This window comes from Dermacentor variabilis, chromosome 10, assembly GCF_050947875.1.
Source record: "Dermacentor variabilis isolate Ectoservices chromosome 10, ASM5094787v1, whole genome shotgun sequence".
NCBI lineage: Eukaryota > Metazoa > Arthropoda > Arachnida > Ixodida > Ixodidae > Dermacentor > Dermacentor variabilis.
In genome coordinates this window covers 44309048-44336520 of record NC_134577.1, presented here as the reverse complement: position 1 = coordinate 44336520, position 27473 = coordinate 44309048, and the positions used below count along the sequence as shown (strand labels likewise).

The following is a 27473-nucleotide window of genomic DNA, read 5'->3' as shown; positions in this document are numbered from 1 at the left end:
GTTTATTTATTTATTATATTTTCAATGATGCTGCTCTCAGCTGAGAGCATAGCAGGAGGGCGATACAATATGTGAAACGTTTACAAACAAATCAAATATGTAAACAAATGTAGGAAATAAGAGGTTACAGTAATGCATTACAACAACACATACTGGTTACACGAATACAGACAGTCAACGTTACTTTAGTGTTACTAAGGTTTAACAGTATTGATACCATAAAGTAACAATTTCAAAAAAAAAAAATCTAGTTTTTGTTGCCTACAATTTAGCGAATTTCAAAAACGATTTGGTGTTTGTGATAAACGGGCGCAGTTGGTTCCGTTCTCTTATGGCAAGCGGAAAGAAATAATGTTTCATTACTGTAGGAATATTCAATTAGTTTGCATGCATGGCATTGACATGTAGGTCGAGTGTTGGAAAATGAATTGTATTCGGACGCGTCTATCTTGAGATTGTTGTGAAGTATCTGGAGTAACAATTTGAGGCGGGATCCTTTCGCTCTATCTGCTAGCGTTTTTAGATTAGATGAGGTAAGAATGTTAGAGGGTGAATTTGTGCGCCTGTCGACATTACGAATGTCTTATAGGCGAGCAGTTTAATTGGAGTAGGCGCTAGTTTTAGGCACCTTTTAAGATAAATAACTTACGTAGTGCTGCTGCGGTAATAGTTACGATGTGCGGGGTCCGCTTAAGGTCTGTGGTAAGTGTCGCACTTAAATATTTGTTTGTTAACTTTAGTTAGCACGCTGCCATTGACTGCGCATAAGCGAAGTTAGGATTTTTTTTTTTTTTTTTGTAGTGATGGCAATTACGGCGGATATTTTTACGTTGTCATCTGCCATAGCCCGCACCACTCAGATATTGTGTTGAGGCTTGCACTCTGGGCAAGGTGGTCTGCATGACTGTTATTTCCCGGTAAATAACAGTCATCGGCAAAAAGTTTAACGTTGGAGTCGATTCTCGTTGCGATGTCATTAGTGTAGATTAAGAATAACAACGTCCCAAGGACTGATCCTTGTGATGCACGCGATGACATAAATAATTTGTGATGTGTGCTCAAAGAATACAAATTGTTTCTGATTAAGCAAAAAGTCCTTGATCCAACGGGTAATTGGGCTATTACCCAAAACGGCTTCTAGTTTGATAATTTATTATGGCTTACACTATCAAAGGTTTTTGAGAAATCTAGTAGAACTGTATCCGTCTGACTTCGGTTGTTCAGGCTATAAGCAACGTCATGTACAACTACGATCAATTGTGTATTAGTTGATAAACCATTTCGAAATCCATGCTGGTTCGTACAAAAAAAGGTTTAGTCGTTCAAGGAAAAGTGAGATGTGTTTAAAAATATGGTCAAGAAGTTTGCACGATGTGCTTGTAAGAGATATAGGCCTATAATTTGATACCATATCTTTATCTCCGGATTTATGTATTGGTATAACTTTAGGTAACTTCCAGTCTGACGGTAATTTAGAGGAATTACCTTCACATGTGCCGTAAAGTAATTAGGAAGTTAAACAGTGAATTTTGTTAATTAGTTGAATATGCCCTTCAATTTCTCGTGCTGGTAATATCCGCCTCTATGAATAAACCAACGCAATAACAAGAGTTACACGCTGTTTGCTGCAGGCGGTTCTTAAAAATTCTGGAAGACTTAAAAATGGTCAGCCCGTATACAAAGTTTCTCCGCTTTCCCGAGAGACCCGAAAGTAGCACCACTCGTACATGGCGTGATAATGGAGGCCATATTTTAGGGGTACGATTTCCAACACTCCCAAAATTTTCCTCAAGTTAACGAATCTGGGCTAGTTTTGCGAGTTCACGAATGTTGCTTCGTGCTTTACGAAATCCTGCCGTACGAAAAAAGCTTTAAAGGTGTCCAAAGATGGCGCGCCGCAAGGCGCCATATTTACCAGATGTGTACTTGCCTCGAGCAAAGTTATTCAGCATATCTCTTAAAGCAAATGAAATCCGCGACAGCAAAGTCGCCGAAAAAAAAAAGAATCTGTGAAAAAGTTACGTTATTCAGGCGCTGGCAGCACAGTACAGTATTCAGGTGGCACCACAGTATATGTCTTCGCGCCCGTGAGATTTCAAATTTGCCGTAAATGGGAAAAAAAAAAGGTTTTTTTTTTTTTCTTCTATGAGGAAAACATTACCAGTGTGCAGGCAAAGTCAGGTGCGTGAATAAACTACGGCTTTTGCTAAATATTTCTCAAGCACGTACGTATTATAGAAACCGTTATATGCGGGTAATGATTTAAAACGTCTGTTTTAATTACGAGCGACTGAAATCCGTAATGGAAGTGTTAGAAATGAACAGCTTTACTGGAAATCGGCCCGTCGCGGCAGCTCGGCGGCCATGACGTTGCACTGCTGATGTCGAAGGTAGCAGGTGCGATGCCGGCCGCGTTTCGATGGAGGCCAAATGCAAAAGTGCTCGTGTACTTATTACATTTATTCTTATTATTTGATTTGAAAACACACATACACTTGACAGGAAAGAAGCGAGGAGAAAGCTGGCAAGGGGCACGGTGCCGCCTACACTTCAGAAAGGAGGAGTCATAGAAATGGAAGATACAGCTAGCAAAGATGACAAATGTCAGAATAAAGCATGACGCACATATCACGCTACTAAAAAAGAAACAGAAGAAATAATGTCTCAGGTCTTGTCGTTGAAAAAACAGAAATAAGCTACACACGTGGACTTCAGTTGGTTACTTCTAGAAAAGTAAGGAGAACGCGATGATCATCGCGTCGAGACTTGCAACCACTCGGGTACAAACATTCGTCGAGTGTCGTACACCGCACACCAAGGAGATGATACCCTTTCACTTACAGCGACGTACGCTGCGCAACGAAAGCGTATGTGACACTCCAATATCAGGCGCTGAAGTGTCTCTCGACAACCGCAAGACGTACACGATGGACTGGCAACACATCCTTGCAGGTATGAACGTTCGCACACGTTCATGCAGCTGGCCCTTGGCTTGATTAGTTGCGCTGTATCGCGCGACGAGGCAAGCCTCGAACGGGGCGGGAAGGTTCCATTTGCGACGCGCTGGTCTGGATGCTGCTCGAGTAGGTGGCGACGACTCGGCGGACCAACGTCGTCAAGCGTTCACAAAATTTCAGGGCAGTCGGGGACGTTATGAGCGCAAGTTGAAGGCAGTCGTTCGATCAGCCTATTCATTTCTGGCGATCGCCGCTACGGCGTGCCCCATGAGAATGCAGATTGTGATTTGGGCGCGTAAAACGTGAGAATCTACTTTTTTTTTCGAGCTGTGCTCCAGCGAAGTCGCACAGGTATGCTGTCTTAATTGCTTGCGATGAGAAGTAAAAAACCTCCGGTTACTGTAGTTTCGAAGATGCATTAGGTGCTCCTTTAAAGGGCTCCTCACCAGACCACGCGGAAAATTTCGGTTATACGTTGCAAGTTGTTAGGCGCCCTCTAGGTATAGCGTTCGAACGCAAGAATTTTTCAAATCTGCTTTATTAGTAGCCGAGATAGAAATATTTCAGTGCCGCGAACCCATGATTTCAGGAGGCGAGCTTCACCGCCAACATGGACACTCTCTCCGCTTGGCCCGTCTAACCTCCGCAAGCGAAATTCCTGCCCTGCGTTCTGCCATACCGGAACTGGAGGATCGCGGGACGCATACGTCACGGGCCCGACCTTTTTTTTTTAATTGTTTCTTTTTTTGCTTTTTTTGCTGCACAGCACACTTCCGCTGACGGTGACGCGCGCGGGCGGTCGCGTTTGTTTCATTTCGCTCACCGCACGATTTTGCGCACGGTGCACGAGGACACCTGACTAGCGGTATAAGGCAAACACAACCGGATCACATAGCATGATCCCGCGTTGGAATGCAGTAGAAAATGACGTAGTTTCGGTGTCTGAGCGCGCGACTGAACGAAGTGGCAACAAGCAGACGAAACAGAAGTAGTACGCCTCTCAAGCTACGGTACGAAGTAAAACAAACACGCAGACATTCGGTTTGTGCGTTTTATTATTTCTCTAAACTTTAATTCGTCTATTAAAGCAACACATTACACAGATAACAGATGTTGCCTCGAATAATTATCGAAGTCACGTTTGAGTGACGTCACAGCACGCACGTCACCTCTCCGGCTGGGAGCGCGGCGCCCGCGAGGAGAAGGGCAAATGGCGTGGCGTCTGATTTGAAATTTCAGCTCTTTCCGTGGCGCGTGGCGATATATTACTTAGTAGATGGGTTTTAATCCTCGGTAGACACGATCGTTAGCGTGCATTGTATGCACTGCGCTTGTCAGCTCAAGGAAGGAAGGAAAAAGTGGAGAAGAAGAGGCAGGGATATTAACCAGTTTAGCTCAACCGGTTTGCTACCCTACACATGGGAGCAGGATGGGGGGATGAAAGATGGGGAGGAGAGAGAGAGAGAGAGCACATAGCACAGTACACACATCGTCAGTTACAGTCCGTCACTCTTGCGTGGTACGTGACATCACTGTCACACCCGCTTGTCCAAGCCAGTATCTTTCAAAAATATTTAGTTACAGACATTACGAACCATTATAAGACGGAGAGGCGCCGTTACCCCGATCCTCACAAATCGCTTACCAGAGAACAGCAAGCGATCTACAGGCAAATACAGGCAGGATCCTTCCCGCATCCTTACCTTCAAAACAAGATGTACCCGGAAAGGTACGAGGAGGATTGTAACTTCTGCAAAACTCAGTTAGGCACGCTCCAACACGTCATTGGAGTATGCGATTTCATCAAGGCGATCCCCCCACCTCTTAACTGCCCCGCTACCCTACCCCTTCCCTCATCCACCCTTACCGAGCGATGGGAGACCTTGCTAACCAGCACCGCCCTGGAAGACCAGCTCGTCCTGATCTCCAGGGGCCAGGCGGCTAGGGAAGCATATGGGTCCCGTGAAGAGGGAACCACTTCCATCGACGGCGTCTAAGAAGATGTAGAGCTCGGCTCAATAAAGTTGTTTCTCTCTCTCTCTCTCTCTCTCTCTCTCTCTCTCTCTCTCTCTCTCTCTCTCTCTCTCAAAAACCGATGATGGTGATGATGATGTGTGGTGTTTTATGGTGCAAGGGCCAGGTATGGCCAAAGAGCGCCATGACAAGTAGTAATGTTAACTATATATTATGAATGACGTGCACAATGAATTCATCATGGTAGATGTGATATGGCTGTAAAAGGGCTTAAAACTTCCGCTGTAAGTGGCGTAGAATATATACGTGCTAAAATAATGACGCTGACTGGGTAGTGATGTGGGCTATGACAAGGGGCTTTCGTTAAAGACATGCTGCAACAAAGCCTAACAATGAAACCAGAGTTCCAAGAGAGCCCTTGAATGCAGCCCGATAGTCATGTGCTAAAAGTTGCCTGGACAAATGATTTTTCAGGGTGTCGGTTTCGGCTAAGAAATCTAAAACTATTTGCAGATTAAAAAACGGTTCATCGCTAAGAAAGAATGCAGGGTGAAGAGGTATATTTTCGCGATATGCAGAAGGGAAATACTTTTTCCTTTCTGTTTCTATGGCTGGGCACTGAACAAGAACATGGAGTACTGTCAGACTATTGCCGCACTTAATGCAAGTTGGAGGATCGCCCCCAGTCAAGAGATGAGAGTGGGTACCGTATGTGTGGCCTATACTTAATCGGCAAAGAAGTACTTCCTTGTACCTTGCCATTTTCCCATTTATCCAGTTCCCCAGTTTTGGTTTTATTACGTGAAGCTTATTCGTTGCTTGTGTATCCCCCTCGCCTTGCCAATGATTACTCAATTTACGGCGTAGAAAGGGCTTTAGGTCTGTGGCAGGGATGGGGATATCTGAATCTGCGTCGCTAAAAGTTACTGACGTAGCGCTTTCGTCGGCAGCTTCGTTGCCTTTTATATCTTTGTGACCAGGTACCTAGCATATGACAATCACTTGATTGCACATATATAGGGAGCACAACAGATTGTACAGCTCACTAAAAAACTGAGTTCTTATATTTTCTTGGACTAAGTAGGGCTCTGACTACACTTAATACATATGAATCTAAACACAATAGCCCTAGCAAGTTTTGTGAGCCTTATGTTTTGAATAGCCGATAGTATAGTGTAGGCTTCCGCTGTAAAGATACTTGTGTGTGGATTTAGTGCCCCGGATACTGAAAATGAAGGTCCCAGAGCTGCGTAGGAAACTCCTTTAGAGGACTTTGAAGCGTCTGTATAGTATTCTGTACGGGAGTATTTCTCCTGAAGTTCACGAAAATGGAACTGTATATGGTGCTTCTGGCGCCCTCTTAGATATTTCTACGAAAGAGACGTCGCATTCAATGGTCTACCATTCCCATGGTGGGAGCAGGCCATTCTCTGGGACTAAGACACCTGTTTCTTCTGCCAGTGTTATCAAACGAAGGTTCAACGGAGCTCTAATAGCTGGGCGGTTACGAAACAGTTTGGCTGTAGACACTTCACGAATAGATGAGTGACATGGATGCTGCACGTCGGATTTAACCTTGAGAGCATAGGAAAAAGTTAAATATGTCCTTTGGAGATGTAATGACCATTCATTACACTCCACATACAGGCTTTCTACGGGACTTGTCCTAAAAGCGCCTGTAGATATGCGTATACCAAAGTGGTGGATGGGATCTAGCATCTTCAAAGCAATAGGCGCAGCAGAGCTATATACTATTGCTCCATAGTCGAGGCGGGACCGTATAAGGCTTTTGTAGAGGCTCAAAAGGTATCTCCTGTCACTTCCCCAAGATGTGCGGGACAAGAGCTTCAGTAAATTCATTGTCTTCAGACATCTCGCTCTCATATACCTAAGGTGGGGGACAAATGTTAGTTTCGAGTCCAAGATGATTCCTAAAAAATATATGTTCGTTGCTGACAGATAGCGGCTGTCCATTAAGATTGACAACAGGGTCAGGTAATATACCTCTCTTTTTAAAGAATAAAACGCACGTGCTTTTTTGGGGATTTAACTTAAATCCATTCTCGTCAGCCCACTTAGATATTTTGTTTAGGCCAAGCTGTATATGTCGCTCACAGATAGAAATATTGCATGATTTAAATCCTATCTGTACGTCATCCGCATACACTGAATAAAACATTGTTCGTGGTATGACCCCACAGAGGGAATTCATTTTTACGATGAATAGGGTGCAGCTCAGCACACCACCTTGTGGCACACCTGTTTCCTGCGTGAACTGTCGAGATAGCACTCTACCAACCCTCACACGGAACGTACGATTAGAGAGGTAGCTTTGAATCAGGTTCAAGAGATTGCCTCTGACACCCATGCCAGCCAGATCACCCAAAACGCCAGGTTGTGTCGTATGCCTTCTCCATATCTAAAAATACCGCTAATAAAAACTAATAATAATATTTGGGGTTTTACGTGCCAAAACCACTTTCTGATTATGAGGCACGCCGTAGTGGAGGACTCCGGAAATTTTGACCACCTGGGGTTCTTTAACGTGCACCTAAATCTAAGCACACGGGTGTTTTCGCATTTCGCCCCCATCGAAATGCGGCCGCCGTGGCCTAATAAAAACTGCTTGTGCACGAAGGCATCTCGGATATTCGCCTCCATGCGGACAAGGTGATCTGTCGTTCATCTACCCTCCCTAAAACCACACTGCAAGGGGTCTAGTATTTTGTTGCTTTCAAGGTAATGAATTAGGCGTCTGTTTACTATTTTCTCAAAGAGTTTGCATAGGCAGCTTGTCAGGGCTATGGCCTGTAGCTGCTGGCCGAAGTCGGATCCTTGCCCTCTTTGAGAATGCAAAGAGGGCAAGGATGATGGTATATAACTGGCAGAGAATATGGCATTAAAGAGTGATAGTAGTGTTTTGTGTGTTTCGGAGTGTAGGTATTCGATCATCTCATAAACTATTCAATCGCCTCCAGAAGCTGATTTATTGCAACAGTTCAGTGCAGCCTGAAATTCCACCATGCTAAATGGTCGGTTGTAAGGTTCATATTTATTTCCTTTCCGATTCAGAGGCTGTCGTTCCGCTTGTCGCTGATATCTTAGAAATGTATCTGAGTAATGGGATGAACTCGAGATGTACTGAAAATGTGCCCCTAGTGAATCAGCTTGGTCCTCAATAGTGCCTCCCTGTCTGTTTACTAAAGGTAAAGGATGAATTTCGCGGCCTTTTATTTTGTTGACCCTATTCCAGGCCTTCCGCTCGTCTGTATATGAATTGATGCTACTGATGTTTTTTTTCCTAAAACCCCGGATTTGTGCGCAAAAACCGAAGTAGTCCCTTCGTCGCCTTCAGCTGCGATGTCTTCTGTCGGCGACATGTGAAAATAGTTTCAAATGACAACGGTCTATTGTCAAGGTGCGCCAGAACGGACGCCAGGGACTGTCTCTGAACATTATATTCAGGACATTGCCGGTTCAAAATGGCCCGACCTGGTGAGGGGCGCTTTAAAAGGAACAGCAATGGATATTTCGCTGCGGATTTCGCATACTTGTATCGCGAGACTGGTGAAAAGCAGGCAGTTTCTAGCGAACGGTCACGCTTTGGGTGCTGGTCGGTTGACTTCAGTCGTACAATTACACTCCCGCTATAGTAATAATTACAGTAATTACAGATCCCGGACGCGGCGACCGGTAATGAACCAGCGACCTCGAGCTCAGCAGCGTAACGCCATAGCCACTATAGTTATTGCTGCGTGTAGGAGCAAACTGAATAATTTCGATCCAAATTTTTCATTCGTTTGAATGGATACTATAGAAAGGAGCGCTAAATAAGCTTAGGCTGATACTTTACTTCAAGACCATCTTCGTCCTTTTTTGGCGATAATATGCGAAATATTAGAAGGGAAAGTAACATCACATTCCATATTTTTAAATTTCGCGACGAAATCACATCGCAGTCCCGTTAATTTGATGTCATGGATGTTAATGTATTCTTTTTCGCATTTGGGTTGCTCTGGCTCATTAAAAGTTCTAGAAACTCGTTATAGTTAACCTATAGTTAAACCTCTCTATAGTGAAGTATGGAGAGCCAGAATTGTTTCGTTACATCGGTTATTTCGTTATATCCCGTTTGGCTATAACGAGGTATGACTGCTGTCCACATTTTCGCCGATAAAAGAAAAATAACCTGGTTCAAGTTGACGCCGTCAAAATACATTTACGTCACGCTGAGCTGGTTTACCAAGTTTCTTCTCAAGAGTGGATTTTTTTGTTGTTGTTGTTGTAGAATGGCAATTTACTCGTGCAACTCAAAATATTTCTGTACAGACCCGCAAGTCTTGTCTTTGCGCCTAAAATAGTCTTGAATTTGGGCTCGCCAAAACATTCGAAGCATCAGCTTTTCCCAGCCGGATCGCTCATTCTTTGCGTTCCGCGTGAAACAAAACCACAGTGTCAACAACACGCGCGCGACATAAAGCAATCGGCGTCGAAAGCGCGCGCGCGAGCACAAAACATGCTGCGAGATCGTCTCGCTGCGTTCGCGAGAAACATTCGGGTGAATGTGCAGGGGAAACCGGTCTGGCACGGCACACAAGTAAGACACCGGTCGTGTCCGGTTCCGCAGCTGTTATCGCTCGCGTCAAACCGTATATTTTTTTGTTCTCACACCCTCGGATACACCGACTCTGCCCGTTAAAATAGAAGAAATGTGTGGAAGGACCTCGACAGCGCACAAGAGCCCTTGTGCAATCTGCCGAGTTGTGTTAGAGTGTCGAGAGATAACGGCTGCAGGAAGCCATGCGACCCCCGCTGCACCTTTCACTCCGCTCATCACATTTTACCCTCGAAGCATTGTCCCGACCCTCTTGTTTACTTTGCGAGTGTTTTTATAATGGAGCGACGACCGATTGAGGGTCGGTCGACGCGGTGGTATATACAGAAGGGCGGTTCAACGCGTGTACCCCAGACATACGGAAAGGCGAGAGGCGATTGTTCTTTCGTTATGTCTTTCTTTCTTGTTTTTTGCGCAGTGAGATTTTCACCAAGAACTGCTGCCGTCGGCGGTGTCTACCTGAGAAAAATCGCAGAAACAGCTCGAAAACACTTCTTGTTTTTTAATCTGGTTACCCTGCAGCATATGTATTTCAATAAAAGCGTGGAGGCCCTGCTCGTGTATAGATTACGATAGTGGCCTACGAAATTACCGTCAAATGGGTAACGCCTATAACTGTCTCGCTGGATAATCGCACACACCCAGATGCCCAAATTGGCGTGAAAGAAGTCCATTGAACAGTGGCACATACTCAGTGTCACTCCCGGTGACCCGAGCTGGTCCGACGGTTGGCTTCGAACCAGATTCTCTCGGCTCAGTAGCCCGATGCTCTACCCATTCGATTATTATACCCAGCGACTAAAGTTTGTGTGGAAGAGGTTCACTGAAGAGCGGTACATACCCTTTGTCACATACGCAGTGACCCTGGTGGGTCCTCTGACGGTTGGTTTTGAAACAGGTTCCCTCAGCACAGCAGCTCTATGCTCCAACGGCTTGACCCTGGATTAACCAGTGACACAAGTTGGCGTGTACCGAAGGAAACCAGACAGACAGAGAGACAGACAGACAGAGACAGACAGACAGACAGAGACAGACAGACAGACAGAGAGAGACAGACAGAGACAGACAGAGACAGACAGACAGAGAGACAGACAGAGACAGACAGACAGACAGACAGACAGAGACAGACAGAGACAGACAGACAGAGACAGACAGACAGAGACAGACAGACAGACAGACAGACAGACAGACAGACAGACAGACAGACAGAGACAGACAGACAGACAGACAGACAGAGACAGACAGACAGACAGACAGAGACAGACAGACAGACAGAGACAGACAGACAGACAGAGACAGACAGACAGACAGAGACAGACAGACAGACAGAGACAGACAGACAGACAGAGACAGACAGACAGACAGACAGACAGACAGACAGAGACAGACAGACAGAGACAGACAGACAGACAGACAGACAGACAGACAGACAGACAGACAGAGACAGACAGACAGAGACAGACAGACAGAGACAGACAGACAGAGACAGACAGACAGAGACAGACAGACAGAGACAGACAGACAGACAGAGAGACAGAGAGACAGAGAGACAGAGAGAGGAAAGTACGTGAAGCATATTCAGACACGCGCGGACTTCTCGGAGCCCGGCTGCTGTACACACCTCATACATGAGACATTTCAGTTGTGGCAATACGGCATGTCACTACATCGCTTCAATGTGAATCCCCTTATTGTCGACTGTCATCCTGAGAGGAGTTCTGCCGAATTTTTTTGAACTTATTTACAGTTGTAAAAGTTTCGTTTACCAAATCAGTCTTAACTGAGATTCGTAAGGAGATGACAGCTTCAGAATACTTGTTTATATATCTGTTTAAATTATATTTATTCAAGCAGATGTCAGTGCTTGAGAGGGTCAGAATACCCCTCTTGTTTGGCAGATGTCCACCAAATGAGGCAAGAGTTTTGAAACGAAGAGTAGAAGAAAAAAAAATCAAGCAGATCTTACGGCATTATCCGAATCGATGCTATGCGAAGCATTTTGCTGGTAGCTGGCTACCCAGCATCGTTTGAGATTATGCAAAGCGTTTATGAAGTTGACCAACGTGTTTGTGTAATACGAACAGCTGTGCGCTGACGCGTGCGAGCGCGTGACGACAGGAGCAAGGCGACGGCGACGACGATCGCGTGACTTCGGCGGCATGATTTCTACTCTGGTCGCTCGAAGCGAGCTTACGACATGCCGATTGTTGGGTTCTACGTAGGTTTACTGGACGAGCGTAAGTGAGAGAAACAGGGATTGTGAAGTCATCGGCGACTACCGGTCATGACTGACTGAGCATGAAGTGCAGCGTCGCACGGCTTCTACATAGCGGTAGCTGCTACGAGTGAAGTATACTGGGGAATGTGGGCCGACCCCGAGAAGGGAAGGGGGGTGCAGTTTAACAACGCGAGCTGCAAGCTGGGCACACCAGAACACGAGAAACTGGCACGTGCCAAACGCCTCAAAGAGCTACAGCAGGCTATAGTCGACTTTGGCAGGAGATGAGTATGTGCGCTATCGTGGCCTGTAGAAGTTTGGGCATTGGGCCGCTGTGCTCGAAGGCAGAGGTTCGATTCCACTGTCGGTCATGCATTTCTTCTTATTGCGGAAGGAAGTACGACTAGGCAAGAAATACTGACCTACCTCAAATAATGATTCCTATTAAAGCCTGACAACAGATCTGATATTCACGAACGCTCACACGACATACACAAAAACAAACGTTCCTGAGAGCAAGAGGAGAAAATGCAGGGAGGTTTACCAGGCTGCATCTGGTTTGCCGGCCTACAGTGGGGGAAAGGAAAGCGGACATAAAAGGGAAAGGAAGAACACGTGACCTGCCAGAACAATGTAAAAATGTTCGCGTGAGTGTATAAATGACGTCTCTCGGTCGTGCCGCCTTTCGAACACAGTACTTGTGAACAGGCACGCCAGAGCCACAGGAACACGGTCACAATATGGATCACAGCAGCAAGAATGTGTGCGAATACTTAAATGAATTACGCGCGCATCTTACTGTAACGCTACAGCGCTGTTTGTAATTATAAAATTATTTGTAACTCCCGTCATACTTAGTAGTACGAGAAGGGACGTCACTTTGTTTTTTGTACCAATAGCTTATGCCATATAGTCTGCCAAGGCCGGTCACGCGCATGCCAAGTGCCGCCAGGGAAAAATTCACCGATGATTAAGATACTTCCCAATGCGAAATTTGAGCACAGCTGTTTACGTGTTTTCATTTCGCGATATATTGACTGCCGTGCACAATGTGTCTCGTGACGTACGTTGTCAATGAGCGAAGTGTGGCGCGACTGCCTCGTTAATCGGGAGATCGCGAGAGGCGGCGCGTGAGTGACGCGCGGGTGCGATTCACAGCAGCCGCCGCAGACAGACCACCGCTCATGCAGCGCTTTGTTTCCGCACAAACGACGCGCGCTACTCTGGCACCATCTCTTAGCCATATCGTCGCCGCGAAGCCAGTCTTGCACGGCACCAAACTTTTTCTGATGTTTTCGTCATACCCCCCTCCTCCTTCGCTTTTCGCCTCGTGGTTTCGCTGCACCCTCTCCTTACACTTTCCTGCTCGCGCTCTCTTCACTATCACCATCTTTCATCTGCCGCTGCGCTCCGCGTTCGGTTTCATCCTTCGCTGTGTCCGTTCGCTCAGTTACAGGGAACGACACCGACGCTCGCCGCAGGAACGGGCGCCTAAGAGCTGCTCCCTTATAAAAAAAAAGCCCACACCACCATTAAACGCCTACATGCCGGTGGACGATTCGTGAACCTGTATCTCAACAGCTCGGACGTCAGCAAACTTATGGTGTGAACCCTGACACGACACTTCGCGCCATTTCTACCCACCCTTCTCGTTTCTCCGCTCGTTATATCCGCGGAACACATAAAGATAAGAGCGAACCGTGCGTGCGGTTGCCCACCGGTTCTCCAGGATGGCGCAACAATGGCGCATTGGGCACAGTCATGGCGTACGCGCGTCCCATCCGCTAGGACGCGCACTGAGCGCCGCTTCCGAAGTAGGGGAAAGGAGGTTGTGTACCCGCGCACGCGTGAGGGCGTCGCGAGAAGTGCGCGCGTGTGTACGCAATATCCGACGGCAGCAGCCGTTAAAAATTTAATGCCAGCGAGAGGCGCGTGTAACTGCTTCACCGCAGGATGCGAAAGCGGACCCGCGATGCCGGCCCGAGCCGAGGTCGCCGATTGTCGCGTGAAACGACCGGCTACACAAGAAAGAAATGCGCTCGTGATGGGCAGGCCAGGCCGCTTCGAGAGCGCTCGTAAAAAGATTCCGCCGCTGCTGCCGGAACAAAGGGACGAAGACGTACGGCGACTTCAAAACTGTGTTTGAGTTTCTCACTAATTTCCCGCTTTCTCGAGTTTTTGGAAAGTTTGGATGCGCTTTGTAGACAATCACAAGGAAAAAGACGGGGCAGATTGTAGACAGATTGTCTACAGAATGTAGACAATCACAGATTGATTGTCTACAAAGCGCATCCAAACTTTCCAAATACAATGAACCAACTTGCCCAACAAGGTATCCTGCTAAACTACATTTCTCAAGTTTGTTGCGGAGACCATTTGATTGACTGATTCACAGGGTTTACCGCCACAAAAGAACGCGCGTTACAAAAGACCCCCGTAGTGGATGACTGCAGATTCATTTCGACCACTTGGGTTTCTTTAACGTGCACCTAAATCCAAGTAACGAGCGTTTTTTTTTTTTTTTTACATTTAGCCTCCTACGACATGCGGCGGCGCGCCGCGCTCGGGAAACGAACCTGCGACCTCGTGCTTAGCAGCACAGCGCCATATCCACTATACGTTACGACGACGGGCGGAATAGGAAGACTGGCTTCACAATATTTAACAACGAAGCTTTTATCTGCGTGGGTTTATAGCACGCAGGACAAGATTACAATTGATGAAAGCGAGCGCTGACCGCCAAGCGGGCGTGGTTTATTTACTAAAGGCAATTGATATGCTGCTACAAAAACAAGAGCAGAGACAAACTTCCTTTCGCAATTAAGCCATACCAGTTGGCATTTAGCACCTGTCTTCGACAGTTGTAATCTTGTCCCGTCTCCTGCTTCCGCGCTGTAGCCGTAGTCCCACGAAGATTACCACCAACTAGTGCAATACATCAGGGGCGTAGCCGGGGGGGGGGGGGAGGCTTATGGCGCTTCAGCACCCCTCCCCCCCACCCCACGAAATTTTTTCGTGCTGCCATGCACTGCCGACCAAAACAACCCCCGGCGCCACAAATCATTCTGGATTTTGTCTAGAACATCTTTTTCACGCTCGAAAAGACATTTCAACGCGAACATTGCAAAATCGGGCTGGATTGCACGGAAACGCCCATGCACCGGCAGTCACGTAACGCAAGGAGCCCCATCCGAGCACAAAGTTTCAAGGGCGTTTTGATGGCAATGGGGCTCGTCGCGGCATCTCGCGGAGGCCGAGTAATCTAGGGAACGCATGGATTTCAATTTCGAAACATTATGGGTGTAAAGTTCTCATCAACTTTTGATGCGAAAGGTGCACTGACATTTCCAAAGTCGTGCTTTAGATTTTCAACTCCGGAACTTTGTGGGTTTGATGTTGTTATAAACATTTGACGCCAAAAATACATTGACTTTCCTTAAGTCGTACATAGGATCATACAACGAGACAAGCCAATCAACACACTTTCAGACAAGCTGATCACAAAGCACGCAGTGAGGTCCGATGAGACGAAGCGTTGTGGTGGTTCGTTTGTGCCATTATGTCAAAGAAAATAATATCAACATACATTTTTTTTAACCTGCACCAAAGCATCCATGTCGAGACACTAAGGCCAGCAAATGTATCTACGGCCTTGTTTATTTTTCTACTTTGAATTTTATTCGCGAGGACACATTGCGCCTCTTCATTTTTTTTTCTTGTTACCCGCGGGCTGCCGGAAACAGCCAGAGCCAGCGGGAGCGCATGCGTTTTTCTAGTTTTTTCTCGTACGGCACCTTCGGTGTGCGTTCGGTTTTGTCTGGCCGAGTGGATTTTCGCCTGCCAGAGTTTCGGACGCTCTCTGGATGGCAGAAGAGTGAAAAAAACAATGGTCGCTCGCCGCCATCACTCTGGGGGCTCGACGGATTGCAATGAGTTCGCTTGAGCGCAACCTCTCCGGAAAGCCTTGTCTCGCCGGTGTAGGATATACCTAGCAGTACGTGTATGGTTCTCGGCAGACCAAGCGTCTCGCGTTTTATTCGATATTCCTTTGGTAGCCATATTAGGTGCCCAAAGTAGGCATTCGATTGAGGTCAACGTGCTTTCCTTTGCGTTTTTTATTTAAGTGCTCCGGCCCTACCAAAAAAAAAGAAATAATTGTTGCGGAGCAGCGAATTTCTGCATGGTAAAAGTTCGATTTCGTTACTTCCTTTGCGGAAAGTAATGGGCCGCGGGACTCTTCAGTTTCCGGATACTCTTATTATATTATTGCCATAGCAATTATATGGACACTCCAGGCGTATTCCTGCCGTCGCCCTCGTCCCCATGTTCCGTATAAAGTCCATCGACGATAACATCGTGACCGCCGCATCGACACATCTATTACACGATAACATCGACAGCGCGTCGCATGCTGCATGTGCGTATGAAAGCTAAGGGGGAGGGGAGTGGCATGGGCGAGCCGACGATACTCAGCCTTGTGTGCGCAGGGGAGAAAAGCGGGGAGGAAGCGCGGCGTTTTCTGTCGCGCGCGATACATCGGGGGGAGTGGAGAGAAGAAGGGGCGGTCCTCAGGATTCTGTCATCTGTGAAGATCTGTGATTGCCCACCATGTTTATCTGCCATGTTTGATGCATTATAAACAGTGACTTTTTCTTAGACATGTAGATTTATTGGGGATTTATACTTGTATTTAAACATCTTGTTGCGAGGTTTTGTGTATACGCGCATAGGTCTCTGTTTCCAGTGATCAAGCCGTATGTTCGCATTTTTACATTCCATTGTTTCTTCGCATTTTTAATGTACGATGGCGATTCAAATGAATGTGAGCCAACCCACCCCGCGCAATAATGGTTCGGTTCATTATATGCGAGGCAGGCGCGTAGCACATAGGCGTTTATCATTTACAAAAGTGACACGCAGGTGTGAGGATACATGTTCTTTAATGCTCTCATACACTGGGCTGAACACGGTTGCGTAACATAATGGACGCTCCAAAGGTTGAACAGCGTGGTGTCGTGAGGTTTTTGAAAGCTGAAAGTGCTTCCCAAAAAGAAATTAGTCGCCGTATGGCTGCCGTGTACGCTGAACATTGCACTTTATTGGCCACTGCGAAGCGTTGGAGCAAACGGTTCAAAGAAATACGTGAAAGTTGCAAAGACTGTCCAAGACCGGGCCAAAGCCACCGTGCAATCACCCCCACACAATTGCAAAGATTGATGATGATTAGACAAGAACGGAGGATACGAATCGATGAACTGGCAGAGCGTGTGAACATCATTCCCGGTTTGGTTCACACCATAATCCATATGAACACCTCGGTTATTGGCTCTTGTGTGCGCAATGGATGTCAAAGATTTTGAACCACCGCCAGAAGACGGAGAGGTTCGGCGCTGCCTTGATTGATATGATCCGGTATCACAATGAGGATGACGACTTCTTGTCTGCAGTTGTCACCGTGGACGAATCATGGTGCCACTATTACGAGTCTGAAACACGACGGCAATAGTTACAGTGGAAACATTCGAATTCACTGCCCCCAAAGAAAGCAAAGGCCGTCATTTCCGCCGGAAAGGTGTTAACCTTTTTTTTCGATCGTAAGGGGCCATTACTGATCGAATTTGCTAAACCTGGAGAGACTATCAATCGTTTCCGATACTGTGAAACGCCAGATCGGCTGCTCGTTGCAATAAAGAACAAACGACGTGGAAAATTGACGAATGGGGTCATCTTGTTCCACGACAATGCCCGTCCCCATGTCGCTGATGTGGTTAACACAAAAGTGGCAAAGTTCAAGTCGGAAACGCTGCAACATCAAAATCAAATCAAATCAAATCAGTTTATTTCATCTCAAGGATGAGGGCAGGCTCGGGATAAAAGTGACATCAGTCACTTGAGGGGAACCCGAGCCTCCCTGATACATGGAATGCATTGGGACAGACGAACAAAATTCGTTCATAGCAAGAAGCGGTTAATATTTACAACTCGTAATACACATAGATTCATCATGAACTGAAAATATAGATATACAGATTCCTTTACGGTTAAATTATACAGTATAATACATGAAGACATCCGCCATACAGCCCAGACCGGTCGCCTTGCGACTTCCACATTTTGGGGCAATTGAAGAAACAGCTCAAGGCAACCAGACTCGTGTCGGACGATGACGTGAAAGAGTCCGTTACAGACTTTTTGAAGCAGCAACCCAAGGATCTTTATGAGACGGGAATCACGCGACTCGTTAGTCAGCGGGACAAATGTCTAAATGCTCATGGAGACTACTTTTAGATAAAGTACCCGTTTGTCATATATTACAATTTGCATTGGCTCACTTTCGTTTGAGTCGCCCGCGTATATTTTGCAGAACTCGTGCTTTCTGTATGTGCTCTCTGTTGCGACTGTAACTTTGGTGCGAATACTCACAATTAATACATGACCGGTGACAGCTGCTGCTGCGCAGCACGTTGGAACAAAGGACAGCGTCATTGAGATTTTTTCCTGGCCGTTGCATGCATACGTATATAAATGTTAACAAGGTTCCTGAATGACCAAGTTTCATTAAAATAGTTGTCCTCAACTTGTTCATTTCACAGCCTTTACATTTTTCATATCAGCGGCATGCATTGCTTTGCTGGTTTCGAACTGATATAGTTCTAAAGTTCGTGTGATATTTTTTTATTAAATATACAAAAACATGGAAGCATTCATATCGGTTATTTCGGGCATAATTTTTGGGACATACAAGTGTATTCTTTTATGAAAAATTTAAACATACATATTTTACGTGTCTTGACAGTGAATAGCGTTCAAAAATTCGTTTGCAGCCTCTTTGGCAATGGCAATGCAGTTATTAATGTACTTGATCCTTGGACAAATTTTATGAGGAGGAGGCCGAGCTGCAGCGTTGCCGAAGATGCCGCTCGAGTCCAAGGACTTCGAGCCACTGCCGTTCACTGTTTACTGCCGCTGCCGTGGCAAAAGCAAAGAATAACGTACGCTGCTGTCAGCACAGATAGCGTTGCCGCGGCCTCCAGTCCAACTACACTAGTGCGTGCCGAAGAATGAAGTAAAACACACATCGATGAGTACTACGGATTCCAAAAGCAAACAAGGCAATGAACGTACAGACGGTATGCAAAGGTTATCAGTCACCTACCTCGTAGTGCAAAGAATGCAAATAGTGGTCGTAGTGCAAATACTATTCACGCGATAAAGGGGGCAATGCGAAAAGTATGAGAACGCGAGGAGCGTCTCTGGAAGCGACGCCACACAGGACGTTCTTTCGACGCAGCGCGAATGAAAGACGTGCTGCACGCTCCACACTGATTCCGATCTTCTGCAATCACCAGATTCTTTTACTGCGTTCTACGCAAGACGGAATGCGGCAGCCGCGGTCGGGTATCGCATCCGCGACCTCGTGCCAGGAAGCAGAGTGCCAACAGACAGTGCTGAGGCACTGCGGGGAACTGCGTTGGAGCCGCATTTTCGAGAACCGCGTACCCTCCGAAACGCGCTGTCAGCTTGGCGGCAGAAGTTGAACGGCAAAGAAAATGTGCAGAGGCGCCCTTATGTAGACGCGCGTCTGCCCGCGAATGCACAAAAAAATTTCCGCGCGACTGGTCTCTCGAGGCACTTTGCGTGTATTCGCGGACTATTTTCACGCTCGGAAAGACACTTTTTTTAAGCAACAGAAAGCAGTAAAGAGCGTATTAATTAAGACTAATTATATAGTTAGGCGGAATGCAAAATAAATAATCTGAGTATCCCCAAGCGACAGCAAAGAGCAAAGAACCTTGGTTCGGTCCGGCTACGCGGCATTTGCACATTGTTAAGATTTGGCTAAGTTGCGTGGGACACCCTGTATACGGGGGTTCAAAAGCCATGAGCGATATAGAGAAAATAACGGACTAAAGTCAGAGGACTAAATCATACCGTTTATCCCCACCTTCGACCATTACCTTGCAAGGACGAATATTTAGTCCCGCAATCTTGCGCACGACACTTTGCCTCTTCACACGGCACGCACGGTGGACTAAGCGTTGATCCAAAGGTCCAACGGCTGCCGTTATCCCCTTTTCCCCGTTTTCGGCTTAGAGTATATACGCTCCGCCCAATCGGCTTTCTAGAGGAGCGAGGGTCACACCTGCTGGCATCATCGCTGTGCGCACGCGCACTGGTGTTACGGCTAAGCGGCGGAGCGCAAATTGCTAGGACACACTGGTGTAGGCGAAGTGGACGATGACCCAGCGTAAACCCAAGTTTGTGCCCCTGCGTGTGTCATCGGCACGACCTTCTGCCCGCATGCGGTAGACCTTGTGGGTTGAGCGTATACTTAAGCTCTCTAACGTCGGCTATCGCCTTTTCATCGGGCTTGTGTACATCCTAATCCCCGTGTTCATAAATGTGTCTTAACTTGAAGCTCACGCTTGACATAAATGACGCCTGGTGCGAACGCGCCCGAGACTCTCACTGCGTTTCTTTCGGCGCGTTCACGACAGTTGTCATTTAAATCAAGCATGGGCTTCAAGTTAAGATGCATTTCTGAATACTCGCCTGCGACCGTGTCTGCACGTGCGTCGCACACATTTCTGCAATGCCTCGTGGCCTGCTTTAAAGAGGAAACCTGCCAGCAGCATTACAAACCACCGGTAAAGGTAATGCGGCAAAAGTGTAATCCCGCGTTACGTATACGTAATTCGTAAGTATTCCGCGAGGAGTCGGCGAAGTTCATTTTACACTGCTCGATGACCACGCTGCGAGCGCAGTGCGTTCATGATAGTTGTCACTTTACTCCTCTCGACCGCAGAGAATGCGCAGTTACCATGTGACGCGAAATGAACGTAGTGATAACGGGCTTAGTCCCGTAATCGGAAACGCACCGTAACTTGGGGCCACGACTTGGTCAAGTCCGGAACAAGATAACGCCTGACGTTAAAACTGCCCGGGATGCTCATTGTGTTTCCTTCGGCGCGTACACGTCAGGCGTTATCTTGTGCCGGACATGACCAAGTCGGCTTCAAGACAAGGCGCATTTCTGAACGCGGAGGTAAGCCATGGCGACGGAAGAAGCATGCAGAGAGGGTTAATCAACCGGAGTGTAGCTGAAGAGGTTGGAAACTGCATGCTTCCGGCTCCTCTATAATTATCGGGAAGGAATCAGCCTAACAATAAAATAATAACTAACCATATAAGAATTGCAGACCCAACGCACGTGTTCGAATATGCAGGGTGTTTCACTTAACTTGAACCAAGGATTTAAAAGTGGTTATCCGCAGCTGAATGAAACCAGCGGCATATGTTTCACCGTCATGTGGCGCACCGCATAGAGTATTTTTTTTATATATTCCGCTTAATAATTTAATTCACTAAGCTGAATCACGCGAAATTTTTAATATTCACTTTAGGGCCAAGTACGTTTCGTTGCCTTGTCGAGGGGCTTCGGAAACCACCGATCCAATTTTTTTGTGGCTACGTACATACTGCGTAGTAATGTATTTTTTCGGCGCTTAAAGAAAGCGCGCGAAATATGAAATGAGGACACGTGACTGCTCTCACGCGCTCTTTTATTACATGGCTCTGAACCGCGCTTCGTGCGCGCGGACCGTCGCTAAGTGCATGGAGGAGGAAAGAGAAAAGTAGAAGGCAGGGAGGTTAACCAGAATAACGTCCGGTTGGCTACCCTACACCGGGGGAATGGGAGAGAAGGAGATTCTTGATGATGGGAAGGAAAGGTTGGGGTAAAGTGCAGCGCACTAACTGTCTCTCAGCAGAGGACACCTCAACCGCGCTGCACAGGGGGTAGGTAAAAGGGGAAAACAAAGATAACAGGGAGAGAGAGGAGGGCGAAGTGCACGAGCGGCCGCCGCGGCTCTATATGCCTCACCTTCACAGTGCGTCACAATCCGGCGGTGGCGCACGGAAAGGAAGCGCCGCCGTCCCTGATATGCGATAGGCTCGACGCACGGTTGAGCAACCTTCGGCTTGCCTATGACATTGTCCTGTTCAGCAACACTGGGCACGAGTTAAAACAAATGATTGAGGACCATAACGGAGAGAGTGTAAGAGTGGGGTTGACGACGATTAATATGCAGAAGACAAAGATAATGTTCAACAGTCGGGCAAGGGAACAAGAGTTCAGGATCGCCAGTCAGCCTCTACAGTCTGTGAAGAGTACGTTTGCGCAGATCAATTACTCGCAAGAGACCCTGATCATGCGAAGGAAAGATGGGTTGGAGCGCATACGGCAGACACTGTCAGCTCCTGACTGGATCGAAGCTTACCTACCATTATCACTGAAAAGAACGGTTTACAATCAGTGCATTTTACCGGTGCAGATTTATGGGGCAGAAACTTGGAGACTGAAAAAGAAGCTCGAAAACAAGTGTTATGGACCGCGCAAAGAGCGATGTTGGGCACAACGTTAAGAGACAGGAAGAGAGCGGTGTGGATCAGAGAGCAAACAGAGATAGCCGATATTCTCATGTCTAATTGACATTAGGAGAAAGAAATGGAGCTGGGCAGCTCATGTAATGCGTAGGTTAGATAACCGATGGACCATTAGGCTTACAGGATGGGTGCCAAGAGAAGGGAAGCCCAGTCGAGGTTCGCAGAAGACTAGGTGGGATGATGAAATTAGGAAATTTGCAGGCGCAAGTTGGAATCAGCTGGCGCAGGACAGGAGTAAATGGAGATCGCAGGGAGAGGTCTTCGTCCTGCAGTGGGCATTAGACTGCTCTGCTGATGATGGTGGTGTTGACTTTGAGCAATGGGTATGATGTTCCACTCGGTCTGTGCCAGTCTTCAGTGAACCTCTTTGATGCCAACTTCGGTCGCTGAGTATGTGCCACTCTATGTGTGCGGCAAGCGAGCGAACAATTCTCAGCGTCCTCACGCACCAGCGCGTTACGCTTATCGTCTGGGAGGTCACGCGCAGACTTCTCGGCAGCACAAGATGGCGCAGCGTGTGCAGAAAGAAGCACGCGAGATTAGCCCAGTTGCCGCATGACGCGTTTCTCAGCGTTCGCACGCATAGGCGAGCCATGTATTTCGGAGGCCACGCGCAGGATTCGCGGCGGCGTCGCTAGGTGGCGCCGAATGTTCATAGCTTGGTGGCGCAACCCACCGCCCGTTCCAAAGGGGACGCTCATAACACATACATACATACATACATACATACATACATACATACATACATACATACATACATACATACATACATACATACATACATACATACATACATACATACATACATACATACATAAGCCCCGTTTACATGAATGCGACAGTGGCGCATCGCATTTCCAAGCGCATTTGGGAAAGGCGATGCGACACCGTTTACATGTAGCGCCTAAACTCTCGCAAAAACGTAGCGCCATATGGTGTCGTATAAGTGAAGTGCAACCGACTTCCGGTGTAACTGGTTTCCGGTAGTGGGCCGAGCGCACGTTGGTGGTTGAGTGCCGAGAAATAGACAGCTTTAGTTTAGCGTACGCAACTTATAGCGTACGCTAGACGCTATAGTGTAGCGGACGCGAAGCAGCGCACGTTTTTTGCAGCTTTAGCTGGCCAGCGAGATCTTCAGACCTCGGAGGCCATTAGTCGTCGTTGCGGCTATTTTCCGACTATAGCGATAGGTAGCGCTGACATCTCGAATGTTTCTTTCGTTAGGCTTCGCCTCGTTCGAAACGAGAAGCGATCTCGAAAACACCACAAGGTTATCCATAATACCAAGTCGTCGAAGTGGCCTGAGACTAAGCGAAAGCCGTTTACACAATCATTTGCTGCGAACGAAGTGCATTTTACAAAAGCAACGCCAAATTCAATTCGAAGCGGGCAGCCGGGACCGCCGCCATGTTGGTGGCTAATTCCTTCCCATCATTCCTAATGCGACAATCCTGCGTTTACATGCTCCGCGAGAGTCGACTCGCGCCCGTAAATCTACCCTCGCCTGACGCATTAATGCGATGCGCCTTCCTAGCGCATTACTACTGTTTACATGAATGTGATGCGGTGGAAATGCGATGCGATGCGACACTGTCGCATTCATGTAAACGCGGCTATACATACATACATACATACATACATACATACATACATACATACATACATACATACATACATACATACATACATACATACATACATACATACATACATACATACATACATACATACATACATACATACATACATACATACATACATACAAAGCGCAAAAGAGGAGTCGCGCTGCAAACACGCCTCATAACTCCTTTCGGCGGTGGCAATACTTTGCGCCGCTATGTGGCTTCATTGCTAAATGCATTACTGCCAACAGTCAGTTCGCGATCGGCCTACGAAGGAGGCTACAGGCACGGAAATTAACAGACATAACCAATACAGAAATGTGGCGGTAACTCGCCAAGGAAAAAGTTTTCAAAAATACTACAGGACCGAGTATGAGGGAATGTCGCGGAGCACTGTACTGCTTTGTTTAGCAGCGGATTGCATTTGGTGTCGCTTCTCCCGACAGAATATCACACCCGTTCGCTGTTACGATCGGCCAGCGGGAGTAGTGACCCAGCCGCTCCTGTCCCACTGCGACGAATGGCTTCGTGAAGCTAACAATGCGTCCCCCTCGGACAGGTCTTCGGCGCCAGCAAGGTGAGACACGTTTGGCGGACCGAGTATTGTTTGGTGGTTCGCTGTCGCCTTCAAGGACCAATGGGAACAACTCCTGGAAAAGGGTGTCCTAAGGCGTTTCCTCACGGACTCCGGTAACCGTGATGGTCGTTCGACAGACTGCGGGGTCATCCCAGGAACCAAGACGCGCCAGCTTGAGTCAGGAGTGGAAATCCTCGTGTACCAAGCTCCTCTCATTTCTGTGTGTTCAGTGAACAAAGGTACGGGAGTGATTGCGTGAACCCTCGCCCTCCAACGCGGGTCCTTCGACGATATTTGAATGCATAATGTAACCGCGCAAACGACAACGGACGAAGGAAACATACTGGACAAGCGCGGGCCGCGGACCTTCGACTACTTTGGACGCTCCGACTGGATGAAGGCGACACGGCAGATTTCCCTCGCCTAGGCATCTAGGGAGGACAGAGGCAGTTTAAGCGAACTTTTTCAGCTCCTCAGGGTGCTTCACTTCACTAGTCATGCCGGACTGATGAGACGTAGCGGTCTCCACTCTTCATCTAGACATTGTGAATAAACCCAATACTCTTAGTTCTCGATGAGAACATGTTCCTTCCTTCAACAACGTTCTCAGCGTGGATGAGTCGGACGACGGCACGCCAGATACCCTTTTTGACATGCCTGACCCCTACTCTTATATCGCACACAGCTCATATTGGGACGCGAAGGTTAGTACACGACTGCGAAGGACATATCAGCGCTGACTTCAATGAATGCTTTTAGCAAAGCTATAGTATGTGGTTGCGCAACGCCATTACCTCTCACAGCCTAGCGCCACTGATAACGGCGTGTCTATCGCGAAACAACGATTATCAGCGCTTTCAGCCGTTAGTGCATTATTTGTACACCAAACCATCCTATTCAATAATAACGCACACACCAGCCACCTATTGTTTAGACGGAGCTTCGAACTTTGCCGGAGATGTCTGAAGAGCAGGTTTACAAGGCTCTTGCCATGTTATCACAGTATACATAAGGTTAAAGGATATCGATCGAATTATCTTTTAGGGCAAGAATGCGGGGTTGGGATGGGGGTTCACGAACAGTGCGATGTGCTACATAAGTCATCATTGGCCAAAGCAGTCCTATTATCTTCGGTCAGTCAACGGCCGTCAAAGTTGAAGCCTACGTAGCCGAATTCTGATGGGCGTTTGCCCCCAAATACCAAAGGTCGAAATATTTTTATCGGTGGAGCAACGTTGTGTAGTCTCTAGGTACGCCTAGCGATTGCGTCGGAAAACCACAAACAGAGTGATACACAAAGGGCTTCAGACGCCTGAACGACTACTCTTATCGGTCAGTCAACAGCTAGCAGAATGAATCTCATAGTTAATTTAACGAACCGTTAGGAAATCTTGGACAGCGTTTTCACCGAAAGAGCCCTCGAAATCATCAACAGCAACGCTGCAGTTATAAGAATGTAATTTCTGCGCCCTGCAAGCGCGTACTCGTAACTAATGCTGAACGTTGGGCTGTACTGGTTGCTGACATGAAACCTGGTTACAATGCCAGGGGACACTACCAGAAGTAGGACACACATGCCCGTATGTATGACCGACCCTGAGCAACGAGCGTGTCTCGCTGAACCCGCCGCCGTACGTACGGGACGCGTCTCGAACTCGATTCATGCGTTTCGTCGAAGTCACGCAATATGTTCGAAGCTTGTCATCCGCTCCTACTGCGCGCCAGCGAGCCCCGCCATCCATCGCGTAGCCCGATCTACTATGTCATCACGCGTCAACTACCAGGTGACAAGAAATGCCACTAATCCGATCCGTGTCCAGCGCGGGTCCTACGTGCGGCATCCAGGGCGGATTCTGCCAGCCGCCTGCCCGCCACATGTCACCAACGGAGTGCTGCAGCTTCCTGGAGATGCCTGCGGACAACTGCTATGCCAAAGGGAAAGTCTCCAACGCACCACACGAGCATAGCCTGGTTCCGACCTCCCTGGTGGGCTCACACTCGCTGAGACGAAGTGGTGCTTGGGAGACTTTGCGTCGGGGCTACGCTATAGTTTACGCCGGTAGGTATACAAAGAAAGAAGCGAAGAAAGCTATTCGCTTAAAGAAATTCAAGTGGGCACACCGGAAAACAAGGCAAGAACGAGACATGCACATCCGTCCGGCAAATTGTCAACAAGTTAGCATGAAATCAGACCACATGAGTGGTCAGAATGTTAGAACTAAGATTGGGAGTTCAAAAAAAGAAACACACACACACACACACACACACACACACACACACACACACACACACACACACACACACACACACACACACACACACACACACATTATATATATATATATATATATATATATATATATATATAATGTGTGTGTGTGTGTGTGTGTGTGTGTGTGTGTGTGTGTGTGTGTGTGTGTGTGTGTGTGTGTGTGTGTGTGTGTGTGTGTGTGTGTGTGTGTGTGTGTGTGTGTGTGTGTGTGTGTGTGTGTGTGTGTTGCCTTCAAAAAATGATAGGAACGCTTTGAGATCGCTGACGTCTGTTTTTCCTATTCTTCACTCGCTATCCTTTATGTACATTTTCCTTCCCAAAGAAGGCAGGCGTTGCATGTGCCTTTCCTGGTGGCAGTCTTTCTGTGATCGCTATTTATGTATACAAAATTTTGCAGTCCTCTTTATTACATTTCTGATACACTTGCCGACTGACTGCAAGTTAGGCCGAGTTCGTCATCGTCGTTGCTGTTGCCTCTAATGTATGACATGTGTACCCACGAGGAAGATTGGAATGCGTTCTTTCCGGCTAACTTGAGTCACGGTGGCGCCACTTTGTCTATCTCGTCTTCGCTTGGTCCTACAGGCCTCGACATACGATGTTTTCCTCTCTGGTGAACTTTTAACACATTCCATTCAATTCACTGTTGACACGTTTCAAACGCTCAGTCTGGCACCTTCAGTACACTACCATAGCGACTGCGCGACTGCGCGACTTTGCGACTTATCTGTTCTCGGCATTCTGTCTGGCGTCCCTGCTTCAGGAAACGAATCCGGAGACGCACCAGGGAAC

At 47.4% G+C, this 27473-nt stretch overlaps 1 long non-coding RNA gene across 3 annotated transcripts in view; it reads right to left on the bottom strand.

Annotated features, from left to right (window-relative positions):
* Positions 1–27473, bottom strand: part of LOC142560444 (uncharacterized) — a 106578-nt gene that overhangs the window by 46268 nt on the left and 32837 nt on the right. The window contains exon 2 of one of the 3 annotated variants that reach the window (XR_012823371.1): positions 10388–10485. The exons of 1 other annotated variant lie outside the window; for it this stretch is intronic. This is a non-coding gene — a long non-coding RNA (uncharacterized LOC142560444). Of the gene's footprint in view, positions 1–10387; positions 10506–27473 lie in introns of those variants that run through there. One more of the 3 variants, XR_012823369.1, reaches the window with a different exon arrangement.